This window comes from Cetorhinus maximus, chromosome 3, assembly GCF_964194155.1.
Source record: "Cetorhinus maximus chromosome 3, sCetMax3.hap1.1, whole genome shotgun sequence".
Taxonomy (NCBI): domain Eukaryota; kingdom Metazoa; phylum Chordata; class Chondrichthyes; order Lamniformes; family Cetorhinidae; genus Cetorhinus; species Cetorhinus maximus.
In genome coordinates this window covers 109,327,272-109,340,149 of record NC_135881.1, presented here as the reverse complement: position 1 = coordinate 109,340,149, position 12,878 = coordinate 109,327,272, and positions in this window count along the sequence as shown.

Genomic DNA, 12,878 nt, shown 5'->3' with positions numbered 1-12,878 from the left:
CGAGTGCTGCTTGATGACACAGTTGATGGCCCCTTCCGTTACCTTACTGATGATCGAGAGTAGGCTGATGGGGTGGTTATTGGATGGTTGGATTTGTCCTTCTTTTTGTTTACAGGACATACCTGGGGAATTTTCAACATAACCGGGTAGATGCCAGTGTTGTAGCTGTACTGGAACAGCTTGGCTAAGGGCATGGCAGTTCTGGAGCACAATTCTTCGGTCCTATTATGGGAATAATGTCAGGGACCATAGCCTTTGCACTATCCAGTGCCGTCAGCCGTTTCTTGATATCACATGGAGTGTATCGCATAGGCTGAAGACTGACATCTGTGATGCTGGGGACCTTCAGAAGAGGCCGAGATGGATCATGCACTCAGTACTTCTGGCTGAAGATTGTAGCAAATGCTTCAGCCTTTTCTTTTGCACTGATGTGCTGGGCTCCCCCATCATTGAGGATGGGGATATTTGTGGTGCCTCCTCTTCCAGTGAGTTGTTTAATTGTCCACCATCATTTATTATTGGATGTGGCAGGACTGCAGAGTTTAGATGTGATCTGTTGGTTGTGAGATCTCTTATCTCTGTCTATCAATTGCTGCTTATCCTGTTTGGCAGCAAGTAGTCCTGTGTTATAGCTTCACCAGATCGACGCCACATTTTTAGGTATGCGTGGTGCTGCTCCTGGCATGCCGTCCTGCACTCTCCATTGAACCAGGGTTGAACCCCTGGCTTGATTGAAATGGTAGAGTGGGGGATATGCTGGGCCATGAGGTTACAGGTTGTGGTTGAGTACAATTCTGCTGCTGCTGATGGCCCACAGCACCTCATGGATGCCCAGTCTTGAGTTGCTAGATCTGTTCGAAATCTACCCCATTTATTATCCTCAATGTGAAGACGGGATTTCATCTCTACAGCAACTGGACTTGGAGGCAGCTCTCCCAATTCTGGCACCAGCCCCCAGATGTTAGTAAGGAGGACTTTGCAGGGTCAACAGGGCTGAGTTTACCGTTGTCATTTCCAGTGCCTAGGTTGATGCCGAGTGTCCCGTCTGGTTTCATTCCCTTTTTGAGACTTTGTGGTGGTTTTATACAAGTGAATGGCTTGCTAGGACATTTTAGAGGGTACTTAAGAATCAACCACATTGTTGTGGGTCTGGAGTCACATGTAGGCCACATCAGGTAAGGACAGTAGATTTCCTTCCTTAAAGGACATTAGTGAACCAGATGGGTTTTTACAACAATTGACAATGGTTTCATGGTCACCATTAGACTTTTAATTCCAAATATTAATTGAATTCAAATTCCACCATCTGTCGTGGCAGGATTCAAACCCAGGTCCTCAGAGCAATACCCTGGGTCTCTGGATTACTATCATATTTACATCCACCTACATCTCTCCACAAAGTCTCAGACTTCACAGGTTAATCTCTGAAACACCTTGACCAATCTCTCTTATCTCGTTCTGATCTCCTTTTGAGTTTGAGGATATTCCATACTCTCCCTTCTGTTGGTGTGACTGCTCTTCTACTGGGTGGCTGTAGTGCTTGTAGTAAGTCTTTCTTCCTCTTCATCAAGAACTGTGTAGTAAACCCAAGTTTCTGTTGGCTTTCTCTCCAAGGATATTAAGGTGCTGCTGCTTCTCCTTATGATACCATGGCCTGTCTCAATCCTGTATAATCTTAGTTGTGGAGTTTTTTCAATGATTGTGCCTTCCTTCTGTTGGTCTCAGTTTCAGCACATGCCTATTACTCTGATAATGAGTGTTATGACTAAAGCCGATGTTATTTGCTGAGCAAGCCAAATCCCAGAGGGAAACCTAAAACAAAAACAAAAATAAAAATACCTGGAAAAACTCAGCAGGTCTGGCAGCATCTGCGGAGAGGAATATAGTTAACGTTTCACGTCCGTATGATTCTTCAACAGAACTAATGAAAAATAGAAGAGAGGTGAAATATAAGCTGGTTTAAGGGGGGATGGGACAGGTAGTTCCTCTGACCTGTGTTCCTTCTTTCTTAACCAAGGTTTTCCACTCACGGTGGTTGACAGGGCCCTCAACCATGTCCGGCCCATCTCCCGCGCATCCGCCCTCACACCTTCCTCTCCCTCCCAGAACCATGATAGGGGCCCCCTTGTCCTCACTTATCACCCCACCAGCCTCCGTGTTCAAAGGATCATCCTCCGCCATTTACACCAACTCCAGCATGATGCCACCACCAAACACATCTTCCCTTCACCCCCCCGGCGGCACTCCGCAGGGATCGTTCCCTCCGGGATACCCTGATCCACTCCTCCATCACCCTCTACACCTCAACCCCCTCCCATGGCACCTTCCCATGCAACTGCAGAAGGTGCAACACCTGCCCCTTTACTTCCCCCCTCCTCACCGTCCAAGGGCACAAACACTCCTTTCAAGTGAAGCAGCATTTCACTTGCACTTCCCTCAATTTAGTCTACTGCATTCACTGCTCCCAATGCGGTTTCCCCTACATTGGAGAGACCAGACGCAGACCGGGTGACCGCTTTGCGGAACACCTTCAGTCTGTCCGCAAGCATGATCCAGACCTCCCTGTCGTTTGCCATTTCAACACACCGCCCTGCTCTCATGCCCACATGTCCGTCCTTGGCCTGCTGCAATGTTCCAGTGAAGCTCAACACAAACTGGAGGAACAGTACCTCATCTTCTGACTAGGCACTTTACAGCCTTCCGGACTGAATATTGAGTTCAACAACTTTAGATCATAAACTCTGTCCTCCATCCCGCCACCCCCCCTTTCCAATCCCCCTTTTTTCCAATAATTTATTTTTTTTTTTTCCACCTATTTCCATTATTTTTAAATGTATTTCCATCCATTGTTTTTTCTCTACCTTTTAGCCTATTTTGATCCCTTCCCTCCACCCCACCCCCACTCGGGCTATCTGTACCTTGCTCATCCTGCTTTCTACCCTTAATGTCACCTAATAGCACATTTATTAGCTAATATCAGCACCGTCAACAACTCTTTGGCCTTTTGTCTATGACATCTTTTGGCAATCTCCACCTATCACTGGCCATCTATCCAGCTCTACCTGTCCCACCCCCCCTTAAACCAGCTTATATTTCACCTCTCTTCTATTTTTCCTTAGTTCTGTTGAAGAGTCATACGGACTCGAAACGTTAACTGTATTCCTCTCCGCAGATGCTGTCAGACTTGCTGAGTTTTTCCAGGTATTTTTATTTTTGTTTTTGTTTTGGATTTCCAGCATCCGCAGTTTTTTGCTTTATCTCAGAGGGAAACCTGTCTTACTGATCATAACCTTTTATTTTGTATTTTGAAAATGAGGAGGTAAAGCTATTGATCCCAGAAGCATAGACCTCCAGTAACACCTTTAGGATTTTAAACCATTAAAAGATTTATTAACAAGAAGAAAAAAACTTAAGCATATAAGATTAAAATTACACAGTTGAAAGAGCCCTACAAAACATCCCCCCCTTCCCGCCCCCACCCCCCCAAAAAACATTTCTTTGGAACACACAAGTAAACTACTTGGCAACACCTTTGTTATGGATTTCAACTATAAAAATCCAGCAATATTACTCAAGGCAAAAGCTGCTGCCACTTTAGTAAAGGTATACCACACAATTTCTCATTCTCTTCCACTCTGCTCTGGAAATCCAAGAAAGTTCAGAACACAAGCTGTCTTCTGAAACAAAGCTTTTTCTGATTTGACTGGATGGCTGTTTTAGATTTCACACCTTTTCTCAGCACAGAGCTGGTCTCAGGACCACTTCCCCATAGAGCCACCACAACTCAGCTCAACATCTTTCCTTAAATATCCTTTTTCCCTTTCATCTCAGATTCCATTGTCCTCAGCACCTGTTTGAACTCAGCTTTTAAAAAATATGCCTCCACTTTCGGGTCAAATAAAATTTAATAACTTTCCCTTGTTTACTTGTGAAACCTTTGTAAGTTGTCCCTTGTCACTTCACTTTGAAAAGTCAAGTCCCTACTTATTCCCTAATGCAAATTTTAAAACATCCAATCTATTTACTTGTAAATCCAACTTCACTGTAGCCTCTCATTCCAAAGCATGCACCTTTACTATTTTATCTCTCAACTCTCACAGACAAGCTGACTGTATGAGCCTTCTCCCCAGTTTGATTAATCATGGATACACATACACACAGACCCAATCCTTCATCACAGAATATCACTATATTCCCAAAATATTAAAAATAATAGCATCCATCTTCACAGTGAGAAACCATTTTGTATTGGTGTGGTTTGATAACTCAGAAGAGCTAGGTTAAGATTTTTGTTTTTCTTCCAATAAATCTTTGATGGTTCACACCCCTCTCTCAACTTTTCCATTCACTTGAGGATAGTGAGGTGAACTAGTTGCATGAACAAAGCCATATTCATTTGCAAAATTGTGGAATAGCTCATTAGCAAATTGTGGGCCATTGTTGGACACTACGATGTCCAGGATGCCATGTGCTGCATAAATTCTCTTGATTGATTGGATGATTGCTTCTTCTGTGTTACATTGCAATCTGTTTACTTCAATCCACCGTGAGTAGTAATCAATGACAATAAGGAAGGTTTTCACCTAAATTTAAATAGGTTCATTCCCAGACGCTACCATGGCCTTGATGGAAAAGCAGAAGATAATAGTGGTTCTTTTTGTTCTTGGCTGTTTACAGAACAAGTAGGACAGTTAGAAATTATTTCTTCTATAGAGTGAGTAATGCCTGGCCACCAGACTGATTGCTGTGCTCTAGAATGATATTTTGCTATTCCTAGATGACCTTGGTGAAGTCTTTGAAGAATATCAAGCCAAAGTGCTCTCAGTATGACTAATCTCTCTTTAAAGACGAGGAAGTCATCAATGCCTGTGAGGTGCTTGCGCTGTTCAAAGTACTGCTGTAGCCTTGGATTAGTGGCGATAAAATATTCTTGAAAATATTCTTGGACTTGGAGACATTCTGCAACTCATTGTTGGACTTGTTTTATTTCATGTAACATTTTTGTAGTAGCTGGTAAGTGCTGAATGATTAAGGATGTATATGCTCCAACCTTCTCAATGAAGTATAAATCCTCTTGTTTGGTTCCTTTTGCTGGTATTCATGACAATGTGCCTGCTGTTGTTTGATACTTCCCTGCTTGCACATACTCTGTGATGGAGTCATATCTCATCAATCTTAGTCTGAAATGCAGGATTCTGGGTGGCATCTTTGCAATTTTATTCATGTTCAAAAGGGTGACTAGTGGCTTATGGTCTGTTTTAATTTTAAAACACAATCCCATGACATAGTCTGAAAATTTTTCATATGCCCATATTGCTGCCAATGATTCTTTTTCTATAGTGTCGTATTGATATTCTGTTTCTGATAGTGACCTAGAGGCATAGTAGATGGTCTATGTTTGCCATCTCTCTGCACTGGAAATAAAATTGCCCCCAGAACTATAGACAGTGCATCTGCTGCTACTATGGTCGGTAATTCTGGGTCGTAAAGTGCCAAAATTTCAGAAGAGATTAAAAGTTGTTTAATCCTTTTGAAAGCATTTTGCTGCTCCACACTTCAGCACTACTCTTGACCTGACTCAATAGTTATCTCACATGCTCACTGACCTCAGCTAAATTTGGTAGGAACTTATCTACTTGGTTGACTATCTCAAGGAACCTTTGAAGCTCAGTTATGTTCTTGGGTTGTGGAAATTCTCTGATTACTTTTGTTTCCTGTGGATCAACTGTGGTTCCAATGGCTTGTACTATGTGACCTAAAAACTTGATCATAGGCTTGGCGACCTCACATTTTTCATTCAATGTTAGGAGTGCATCCTGTAAGACTCTCAGGACTGCTCTGACTTTGCAATCATGCCCTTCTCTTGTGGAGCCATGTGTAAGTATGTCACCCATATGGCATATGATTCTTTCCATGCCTTCTAGAGTGTGAGATACCATTCTCTGGAAAATTTTTGTAGTGGAAGCTATCCCAAAGAGCAATCAACGAGAATAATAATGACCAAATGGTGTTATAAATGCAGTCAGCAATCTGGATTCTTTGTCCAGAGGCAGCTGCCAAAATCCACTGTTCGCATACAGTTTGGTAAATAAAGTAGTTTTGGCAAGGCTCTCATCCACCAAGGCCATCGAGTGGCTCTCATGTTCCACTGATTTGTTTAGTTGTGTTAAATCCACGCAGAGTCTTATAAAGCCATTTGACTTTGGGACCGTGACCATTCCTGAACACCATTTTGTTGACATAGTGAATTGTGAGATAATCCCTTGCTGCTGCATTTTTTCAGTTTCACCCTTGACTTTGTCTAAGAATGGGTGATGGACTTTCCGCAGTGTAAAGAGGCAAATTAGTTTAGCATCAACTCATAGGGTGATATGGTACTTGGTCTTTAACTTCTCTAGGCCTGTAAACAATTTTGGAAATTCATTTTAAAATATACCGCTGTAGTTCTAATCAGTAACTTCATCCACTTTGTAGATTAATTTCAGCTTTAGGCATGCCTTTCTGCTTAACAGAGAGCACTCATGATTTTAAATTGCGAGGAAAACTGAAAGGTCTGAAGGTGGATAAATCACCTGGGCTAGATGGATTACACCCCAGAGTTCTGAAGGAGATAGCTGAAGAGATAGTGGAGGCGTTAGTGGCGATCTTTCAGGAATCACTGGAGTCAGGGAGGGTCCCAGAGGACTGGAAAATCGCTAATGTAACCTCCCTGTTTAAGAAGGAAGTGAGGCAAAAGATGGGAAATTACAGGCCTGACCTCGGTCGTTGGTAAGATTTTAGAGTCCATTATTAAGGATGAGATTTCAGAATACTTGGAAGTGCATGGTAAAATCGGGCAAAGTCAGCATGGTTTCATCAAGGGGAGGTCATGCCTGACAAATCTGTTAGAATTCTTTGAGGAGGTAACGAGTAGGTTAGACAAAGGAGAGCCAATGGATGTTATCTACTTGGACTTCCAGAAGGCCTTTGACAAGGTGCCGCACAGGAGGCTGCTCAGTAAGATAAGAGCCCATGATATTAGAGGCAAGGTACTAGCATGGATAGAAGATTGGCTGCCTGGCAGGAGGCAGAGAGTGGGGATAAGGGGGTCCTTCTCAGGATGGCGGCCAGTGACTAGTGGAGTTTCGCAGGGCTCAGTGTTGGGACCACAACTTTTCACTTTATACATTAATGATCTAGATGAAGGAACTGAGGGCATCCTGGCTAAGTTTGCAGATGATACAAAGATAGGTGGAGGGACAGGTAGTATTGAGGAGGCAGGGAGGTTGCAGAAGGATTTGGACAGGTTAGGAGAATGGGCAAAGAAGTGGCAGATGGAATACAACGTGGGGAAGTGTGAGGTCATGCACTTTGGTAGGAAGAATAGAGGCATAGACTATTTTCTAAATGGGGAGAGAATTCAGAAGTCTGGAGTGCAAAGAGACTTGGGAGTCCTAGTCCAGGATTCTCTTAAGGTTAACTTGCAGGTTGAGTCGGTAGTTAGGAAGGCAAATGCAATGTTGGCATTTATTTCGAGAGGACTAGAATATAAAAGCAGGGATGTGCTGCTGAGGCTTTATAAGGCTCTGGTCAGAACACATTTAGAATATTGTGAGCAATTTTGGGCCCCGTATCTCAGGAAGGATGTGCTGGCCGTGGAGAGGGTCCAGAGGGTGTTCACAAGAATGATCCCAGGAATGAAAGGCTTAACATATGAGGAACGTTTGAGGACTCTGGGTCTATACTCGATGGAGTTTAGAAGGATGAGGGGGATCTGATTGAAACTTACAGAATATTGAAAGGCCTGGATAGGGTGGACGTGGGGAAGATGTTTCCATTAGTAGGAGAGACTAGGACCCGAGGGCACAGCCTCAGAGTGAAGGGAAGACCTTTTAGAATAGAGATGAGGAGAGTGGTGAATCTATGGAATTCATTGCCACAGAAGGCTGTGGAGGCCAGGTCATTGAGTGTATTTAAGACCGAGATAGATAGGCTCTTGATTGGTAAGGGGATCAAAGGTTACGGGGAGAAGGCGGGAGAATGGGGTTGAGAAACTTATCAGCCATGATTGAATGGCGGAGCAGACTCGATTGGCCGAATGGCCTAATTTCTGCTCCTATGTCTTATGGTCTTATGGTCTAAATGACATAGAAAGGTTCGATGATTTCTCAGTCTTTATGTTTCAGCTTTGCCATGAGTTGGCCTTTGACTTTTAAAGTTTTCCCACCAGGACCTTTAGTTTGATAGATGAGGGATGCAATGTAATCTGTTTGAGTTATTTACCTTCATCTGATAAAACAGCAACCTCTGTTGCTGTGTCTAGTTTAGACTCTGTGGGGTGTCCATCCGCTTTAAGTTTAATATCCCAATATTTGTCTTCGGTATCATTTACCTCCCCTGGGAATGTTAGTTCCTTTGCTCGTGGTTCTTCCACTTCGTGTAAGTGGCTCTGTTTTAAAATGGTCTCCCTCTTTTTACAGGTTGTCAGCACTTTTAAGCAACAAACAGTTTTGAAATGGCCCTTGTGCCACTCTACCTGCACCGCACCCCCCTCCTCCCACCGGCCTTTGCTAGACATTCTTCTTGCTTATGTGGTTTGTTCCCACCACACCAAAGACTTTTCAAAATGGCGGTTGTGTGTTTTCCCCATTTTGGCAGGCTTAGGCTTTGGCATGCTTTTTTTCTTATGGCCTGCAAACTGAATGGTCTCATGGTTTCACTCGATGTTTTCCATGGGACCTCTCCTCCATGAACAAATGCCCGATTCTGTTTCATGAGTTCCATTTGTTTCATAACCTGCATGGCTTTCACTGGTGTTAAATCCTCACTTGTCTGTAAGAGGTCTGATAAGGCTTTTTCTAGGAACCCGACTTTGATTCTGTCATGAATCAGCTCATCCTTTAAGGCTCTATAATCCCAGTTCCATGTCCACCTATTGAGATCGTTGATGAATGAATCCATGCTTTCACCTGGTCTTTGCTTTTTTTAATAAAAGTTAGCCTCTTCTATTATTAAAATCTGACAGCACTGAATTAAGAATTGAAAGCTTGTAAGACTTCTTCATAAGAAGTTGAATTCTCACCAGCCACCCCAGCCATGCTATCATATCATCAGCGATAGTTTCTACTGCATAAAGTAGTGTACTGACCTGGTCTTTTTGATCTTTTTGTGTAATCCTGGAGCAGTTCTGTACCTTGTGAACCTTTTTCTCCAGTTCTGCCAGTTCTGAGCATGTTGCGAGCCTTTTGCACTCTAAAATGGTTCTGGGAGTGGTGGTGTGAGTTCCATGCTTCTGCTGAGTCCTGGAATTGTTTTTGCATCTGTATTGCTGCTTGTTTATTTGGGCCTGTGCTCACTGCTGCCTGGTCTCCTGGCCTGTGGCTCAGTTTGTATCTGCTGCTCCTGCGATATTCCACCTTCTTGGTGAGTCTTAATTTTTTTTCTTTTGTCCTTCCTTTGAAGATCTCTTTTCTTGCCAACCCTGTAACTTATTTTTAAAGCTTGCTGGGTCTTTTACTCACTGCCACCATGTTTTGTTGTGTGGTTCATGTTTGGTTATGAAAAGAACATCGACTACATTTAAGTAATTAATTGATTGTGAAGAATGTTAGGATGCCCTGAGGGTGTGAAAGACATACCTAATCTTTCTTTATAAGTCAGTTACGATGTTAATCATGACATTTATGGGGTGCAATCAGTCAGTAAATTTAAATCCCCAGATTCACTTGCTGAGCTTGGATTATACGGGCAAATGTCATCATAAGCAAGGAATAACACTTAAAATATAGCCACTTCAGTTCTACTTGTAGTAACATGCTTAGCTGTTTCAAACTAAGGGTTTAGCCTTTGACAGTCTCTCAGGTTCTGAGGCACCAATCATTCCTTTCAGTGATAAAAACAAAAAGCTAAAAGCTACTGCGGATGCTGGAAATCCAAAACAAAATAAAAACAGAATTACCTGGAAAAACTCAGCAAGTCTGGCAGCATCGGCGGAGAAGAAATCAGTCAACGTTTCGAGCCCTCATGGCCCTTCAGCAGAACTGAAGCATAGTTTCAACAAGGGAGAATGCTTCAGTTCTGCTGAAGGGCCATGAGGGCTCGAAACGTTGACTGATTTCTTCTCCGCCGATGCTGCCAGACTTGCTGAGTTTTTCCAGGTAATTCTGTTTTTATTCCTTTCAGTGATATGGATGTCTTAACATTTAGGTGACAAGCGCACTTCCCAGATGTGTAAATAAATGGAAAAAAAAATCAGGGCCTGTGGACTAGCAATTTCTCAACATGCTCTTTATTCAACTCCTACTTTCTAATGACAGCATCAGTTCATGGAATCATCCATTGAGAAGTCTAATTCATTAATACTCTTCAAATGGGTGTATGCTGTTATTTTGATTTTCAAGTGAAGGGAGTGTTCAGTGAAGATTAAACTTTAATGGTTTTTTTCTTAATTTATTTTATATCTGACTGATTTGGACTCTTAGAACGGAATTGTCCCAGATTTGTACTTAGTGCGGTAGTGGGCGGGAAAGAGGACATTTTATCTGCTGGCTGCAATGGTGGCTTTTCACGCCGTATGGTCCCATACCCGCCTCATTAATAATGCATTCCTGGGAAACATGCTGTTTCGATGTTGGGTGGGCTCTTATTCGCCTGCCATCCCATAATCTCACTGCTTCATCATGCCAGGCGCCATATTTAAAGTGCAGCTGCATGAACACCTCTCAGTGCTTCCAGACAAGAAGTGTTGCAAATAAGACATGGCCCCGAAAGGCAAGAAGACTGCAGTCCCCCGGATTAATGACACATCCCCCTCAGCCTTTTGGATGCAGTGGAGGCCTGCTGTGATGTCCCCTACCCTTGTTCTGGCCGCAGGAAGGGCAACAACATCACCAATCCAGCATGGGAGGTGGTGGCAGCAGTGGTCAGCACCAACACCCTGCAAAAGAGGACACCTACCCAGTGCTGATAAAGGATGAACGATCTCCTCCATTCAGCCAGGGTAGGTCACACTTCTTATCACTCTCAGCTCGCACACTCACAAAATCATCACACATTCAGATTCAAACACTCACTATCAGGTCAAGGGACATCACCATTCACTCTCTCACACACACTTTCATTGTCATCATCCCATCCATGGGACCACTCACCACCCACACATGCCAGGCATACTTATCATCTGAAACAAAAACAGAATTACCTGGAAAAACTCAGCAGGTCTGGCAGCATCGGTGGAGAAGAAAAGAGTTGACGTTTCGAGTCCTCATGACCTTCAACAGAACTGAGTAATATTAGGAGAGGGGTGAAATATAAGCTGGTTTAAGGAGGGTGGGGAGGGGGGGTGGGGTGGGGGCTGGGGGGAGAGAAGTGGTGGGGGGGGTGGTTGTAGGGACAAGCAAGCAGTGATAGGAGTAGATAGTCAAAATATATCACAGACAAAAGCACGAAGAGGTGTTGAAGGTGGTGATATTATCTAAACGAATGTGCTAATTAAGAATGGATGGCAGGACACTCAAGGTACAGCTCTAGCGGGGGTGGGGTGGAAAGACTAACAGGGCATAAAAGGTATAGATTTAAAAATCTATAAAACAGATGAACAATCCCCATCCACCACTACTCTCCTCTGTCTGACTGAACTTGTTCTCACACTGAACAATTTCTCCTTTAACTCCTCTCACTTCCTCCAAGTAAAAGGTGTGACTACGGGTACCCGCATGGGCCCCAGCTATGCTTGCCTCTTTATGGGGTATGTGGAACTTTCCTTGTTCCAGTCCTACTCTGGCCCCCTCCCACAACTCTTTCTCCGGTACATCGATGATTACTTCGGTGCTGCTTCATGCTCTCGCCGGGATCTGGAAAAATGTATTAATTCTGCTTCCAATCTCCACCCCTCCATCATTTTCACATGGTCCATCTCTGACACTTCCCTTCCCTTCCTTGACCTCTCTGTCTCAATTTCTGGTGATAGACTGTCCACCAATATCCATTACAAGCCTACCGACTCCCACAGCTACCTCGACTACAGCTCCTCACACCCCGCTTCCTGTAAGGACCCCATCCCATTCTCTCAGTTCCTTCGCCTCCGTCATATCTGTTCTGACGATGCTACCTTCAAAAACAGTTCCTCTGACATGTCCTCCTTCTTCCTTAACCGAGGTTTTCCACCCATGGTCGTTGACAGGGCCCTCAACCGTGTCCGGCCCATCTCCCGCGCATCCGCCCTCCCGCCTTCTCCTCCCTCCCAGAAACATGATAGATTCCCCCTTGTCCTCACTTATCACCCCATCAGCCTCCACATTCAAAGGATCATCCTCCGCCATTTTCGCCAACTCCAGCATGATGCCACCACCAAACACATCTTCCCTTCACCCCCCCTGGCGGCATTCCGTAGGGATCATTCCCTCCGGGACACCCTGGTCCACTCTTCCATCACCCCCTACTCCTCAACCCCCACCTATGGCACCTCCCCATGCCCATGCAAAAGATGCAACACATGCCCCTTCACTTCCTCTCTCCTCACCATCCAAGGGCCCAAGCACTCCTTTCAAGTGAAGCAGCATTTCACTTGCATTTCCCCTAACTTAGTCTACTGCATTCGTTGCTCCCAATGCAGACTCCTCTATATTGGAGAGACCAAACGTAAACTGGGCGACCGCTTTGCAGAACACCTGCGGTCTGTCCGCAAGAAAGACCCAAACCTCCCTGTCGTTTGCCATTTTAACACTCCACCCTGCTCTCTTGCCCACATGTCTTTCCTTGGCTTGCTGCATTGTTCCAGTGAAGCCCAACGCAAACTGAAGGAACAGCACCTCATCTTCCGACTAGGCACTTTACAGCCTTCCGGACTGAATATTGAATTCAACAATTTTAGATCTTGAACTCCCTCCTCCATTCCCACC